This window comes from Schistocerca serialis, chromosome 3 (assembly GCF_023864345.2).
Source record: "Schistocerca serialis cubense isolate TAMUIC-IGC-003099 chromosome 3, iqSchSeri2.2, whole genome shotgun sequence".
In the NCBI taxonomy this organism is placed as follows: Eukaryota; Metazoa; Arthropoda; class Insecta; order Orthoptera; family Acrididae; genus Schistocerca; species Schistocerca serialis.
In genome coordinates, this window is record NC_064640.1 from 871,471,035 (window position 1) to 871,476,294 (window position 5,260).

Sequence of the window (5,260 nt, forward strand, 5' to 3'; positions counted from 1 at the left end):
GAAAGTTCGGCTACTTTCTCAGATAGTGTACTTATTTCCTCAGTGTGTTTTTCTGAACCAAGTTTCAGAGTGTCCATTTGTGTTGAAATCGTATCTACTGTGTCCTTTAAGTTTTCCTGAGTTTTTGCAAGTTGCGTAACCAAGTCGGTAGATGCAACTGAGTCAATTTTAGCTTGCAAGGTGTCGTGATTTTCATGAACAATAGTTTGCAGTTCTTTTATGGCTGCTTCGTGATTCTGTAATGCATTTTCATGACGCGAAAAAATACGTTGGAAATGCTCACAAATTTGTGTTTTTACGTCATTACAGACTTTTTGACATTTAGATTCGATGTTATGTAACTCAGTAGTTAAATCTTCACGTGTTTGTTGAAGCGTGGTGTCTAACTTTTTAAGATTTTGTTCCATAGTGTCTAACTTTTTAAGATTTTGTTCCACTGTGTCTAACTTTTGAAGATTTTGTTCCATTGTGTCTAACTGTTGCTGTGTTTGTCTCTGGTGTTGTTCCATTGTGTCTAACTTTTGAAGATTTTGTTCCATTGTGTCTAACTTTTGTAGCCTTTGTCCCATTTGTTGCATTAACTGTAATAACAGTGCACTGGTGTCTGAAACATGTTCCTCAGTGCTTTTCGGCAGTGAATTTGTACCGGCAACACTTACATTTTGACAAGCAGAAAATGTGTCTTGACTTATTTGAGAAAACGGTGGGTACCCAAAACCTGAATCTACAGTATTTGCGAAATTGTGTCCTGTCATTTCGGATTCCTGAGGCGAGCTATTGCCGATCGATCGATCGATAATGCTTCCCTGTTCACTAATTGTTTCACTGCCTACACCATTATTTGCAGCCCGCTCCATTTCCCTATGCACAATTACCAAATCACTATTTTGAACATTAGTTAATTCATTACTCGGCGGCGCTGATAAGCTACACTCGTCGTCACTATTATTTCTCAATTTACTTTGGAGCCTAGTGTTACGTTTTTCACACGCCATTATTGTCACAATATTTCACACGATAACACAGAAAAGCACAATTTGAAGAGCAAAAATAAGAGAACACATTAACATAGCACTGAAAATAATATCTCGTTAATTGCAAGCGCAGCTGCGAAATACTTGGTGCAAATTTACATGCATGCCACTACTGTTTTACTGTACAACAATGAAATACTGCAACTACATAGAAGATTCTCTCTACAATTACGCGCTAGCAATAAACAAAAGCTAATTACACAAACTACAAGAAAAAAATCAGAAGATTCCAGTGCGGTATCCTCGGCTAAGGGTCGACATATGAAACGTCCCCTTAAAACAATTATGCATGACTGTGCTTAAACTGACACACAATATTTTTAGCGCAACGCAATCTGACTTTCAAAAATCCCTACAAAAAATGGCCCTGACTAACATTAACCTATACCTTTAACAGATCACTTACCTCACAAAAATCTTCGTTACTCGAACTACTGCAATACAGCGAGCGCCACTACTGCCAGCTAAATAAAAGATTCAAACTACGGAAGACACTAACTACTGATAGGCATAGTTAGCAAATGAAAGATTTTAATAGAGAACAAACAATGTATTTACCTTAATAGTGTTGAAAAAACATAATATACATAGCAGTTCATGACATCCAGTCTTACAAATTTCAAAACTCCGCCATTTCTCTCCCCACATCCACCACTGCTGGCGGCTCACCTCCAACTGCACAACGCTACGCGCTGTTCACATCCAGCTGCCCAACACTACAATGGCAGACAACAATGCAAACTACCCACAGACTGCACACAGCACAGACAGTGATTTTCATACAGAGCGCTACGTAACGTAGCCAATAAGAAAACATAAACAGCCTACTTACATATGGACTGAAGGTCCGAGGCTTCTGTCTTGCATTTCTTTCGAAATGGGAATCTATTGAATAGTGCGCTGCTTACTTTATAACGGTTAATGTAAGTCAGTGATTTGCCTCTTAACTCTTTACAGAATGAGATCAGTGTTTTTTTTCGATTGAGTTTATGTTATTAATTACAAATCGCATGTGAGAAAATATTATTGAAACGGTAAGTACACAGATCCTAAAACATTTGTCACCGACCTACACAAAGTTCACGAACGGAAAACTCCACTCATTCCAGTTGCCACTTTCTTGGGAAAAAATATTCTTTGTGACATTTACTATTCTTTGTGGAATATACCACGGGACATAAAAGTTATGGACACATTTTGAACGCTCTTCTATAAATATCTCATGTAGATAGCTTGTTCTCTAGCATATCTGCAGCACAAAAATATTGGCACTTATTTTCCTCTGCTAGAATATTGCTGGAAGTGTTAACGGCTGTGAGTATATGTGTGAACGTCGAGGCGATGTGTTGTGTTACCATCATGGCAGATCAAACAGATGTCCGATGGGAGCAAAATGTTCGCATTTGGTTGCTTGATCACAAATCTAAAAGCGTTGTATGAATTCTCATTACAGCATACTGCATATAACATTTGTTATATAACGTTTTGTCCGATGGTTCAAATGGTTCAAATGGCTCTGAGCACTATGGGACTTAACATCTGAGGTCATCAGTCCCCTAGAACTTAGAACTACTTAAACCTAACTAACCTAAGGACAGCACACACATCCATGCCCGAGGCAGGATTCGAACCTGCGACCATAGTGGTCACGCGGTTCCAGACTGAATTGCCTAGAACCGCACGGCCACACTGCCCGGCGTTTGTCCGATGGACTGTGGACTATATTGCAGAGCATTTTAACTTTTAATAAGACAGGAAATATCACGAAAGTGATTGCCGGTCGTGTAGGGAGCACATTGTCACAGAAAACGGGGCAGCAATTACTGTTTGAGTGAAAAATCCATAGCCGAGTTAATGTTGTCATGTCTCCCACAGATTGGTTGAAAGAAAAGAAGAGGATTCAGTGGTACAAGGATCACCAAAGCTGGATTTTAGACACGAATCCAAACATGATATATCATCCATCTGCTCTACATTTAGATTACTTCAGATCGCAACGCACTTTCCTTTTTGTGCTAGAGAAGCTTCCAACCTTGAAGCGTAGTGAAGGTTGTTTTGTGATTCAGATGACAATAGCGTGGACTATCGGAGATACTATGTGCATACTGAAAGGAAACACACGTATGTAGCCTATAAAGTTGAACATGTTGACTCAAAGGTGAGAAAACTGCTTTCAGTTGGGGATGTGTCTTCTACGCACAGTTTGTTCAGCATGAGCATGAAAAAACGCGTTCTTCTTTCTCCGCCGGAATCCTTGTATTTGAATATTACATGATTTGTGGTCTGCGGTGGGAAAATGTTTAAGGAAACGTTATAGCTTCAAAATTTGGAAATTTGTTGTAAGGTCTTATGGAACCAAACTGCTGAGGTCATCGCCGGCCGAAGTGGCCGTGCGGTTAAAGGCGCTGCAGTCTGGAACCGCAAGACCGCTACGGTCGCAGGTTCGAATCCTGCCTCGGGCATGGATGTTTGTGATGTCCTTAGGTTAGTTAGGTTTAACTAGTTCTAAGTTCTAGGGGACTAATGACCTCAGCAGTTGAGTCCCATAGTGCTCAGAGCCATTTTTTTGCTGAGGTCATTGGTCCCTAAATTTACACCACTGCTTAATCTAACTCAAACTGACATACACTAGGGACAACACACATACCCATGCCCGAGGGAGGACTCGAACCTCCGAGACGGGGAGCCACGCGAACCGTTACAAGGCGCCTGCGACCGCTCGGCTACCCCGTGCGGCGTTATAGCTTCACAGGAACTCCCTAGGAAATGGATCAGATTCTTTGTAGCCAATGGAGAAACAATGACAGACACTGAGCGTTTGTACTCATCGATCTCGAGTATGACTCAGGCTGTTTTGGATGGTAGATGTTCAAATGTTCAAATGTGTGTGAAATCTTATGGAACTTAACGGCTAAGGTCATCAGTCCCTAAGCTTACACACTACTTAACCTAAATTATCCTAAGATCAAACACACACAGCCAGGCACGAGGGAGGACTCGAACCTCCGCCAGGACTAGCCGCACAGTCGATGACTGCAGCGCCTTTGACCGCTCGGCTAATCCCGCGCGGCGATGGTAGATGTGATACTAGTGATAGAAACATATTTGATAGTTGTTCATATTCTTTCATCCCATTGCCATAACAAACTGATGTTAAGCTAAGGTAATGATCATTGGTAGTGAGTGTCAGTGACGTTGAGAACTTGTAACAGTGAAGACACCAGCACCCAGTTTCTGCATAATGTTTAGTTGTGAATCTCCAAACTAGGGTTCCTTATTATATTTAGGGACAGAAATTTAAACCATTCGATCTCACCGATTATTTGATAATTTTCTGGTAGAAGTTCGCTTTCACAGGAGAACTCCGTCAGGCACTGTGTTCACTCTGCTTTTAGCAGTTAAGCGACGAACTGCTATTCGTATACTATATGCTGGTATTTCCCGAAACCTTTAAAGCTATCTGATCAAAAGTATCCGGATACATATTAAACAAACGCCGTCCGATCTGGCCTTGAAGCCAGCCCAACGGTACCGCCATGTCATCCGCAGCCCTTAGGTGTCATCGGATGCGGATACGGAGGGGCATGTGGTCAGTACACTGCTCTCCCAGACGTTATCAGGTTTCATGACCAGTGCCCGTACTTCTCAGTGAAGTAGCTCTTACATTGGCATCACAAGAGCTGAGTGCACCCTGATTGCCAACAGCACTCGGCAGCCCCTGACGGTGATCCACCCAAGTGCTAGCCAAGCCCGACAGTGCTTAATTTCGGTGATCTGATGGGAACCGTTGTTACCACTGCAGCATGGCCGTTGGCATCTGGATACATATTAGTAGACCTCAATCGTCGTGTATCAACGTTTCGCCTTAATGATAGCTCCAATTCTTCAGGGGAAATTTTCAGTCAGGTATATGAATGTCGATGGAGAAATGACAGCCCATTTTCCCTCAGCAGCCCAAACCAGACATGGTAGTCATGTTCGATGCTGGGGTATGGAGCGAAGCAAACGTTCGAACTCGTTCAAAAGGTATTCCATTGGATTCGGCTTGGAACCGTGGGACGACCGATCCATTTCAGCAGTGTTATAGTCCACAAACAGTTGCCTCACAGATGCGGCTTTATGACAGTGCACACTGCCATGTTGATATAAATAATCGTCGTCTCCGAAGCGTTGCTCTATTGTGCGCAGTAACAATGCTGTAAAACCTGTTCGTATACTTACGCACG

General features: G+C 42.2%; 1 pseudogene; it reads right to left on the bottom strand.

Annotated features, from left to right (window-relative positions):
* Nucleotides 1–4,730: 4,730 nt before the first annotated feature.
* LOC126471871 (5S ribosomal RNA) lies at nt 4,731–4,849 on the bottom strand (annotated as a pseudogene).
* Nucleotides 4,850–5,260: the final 411 nt, after the last annotated feature.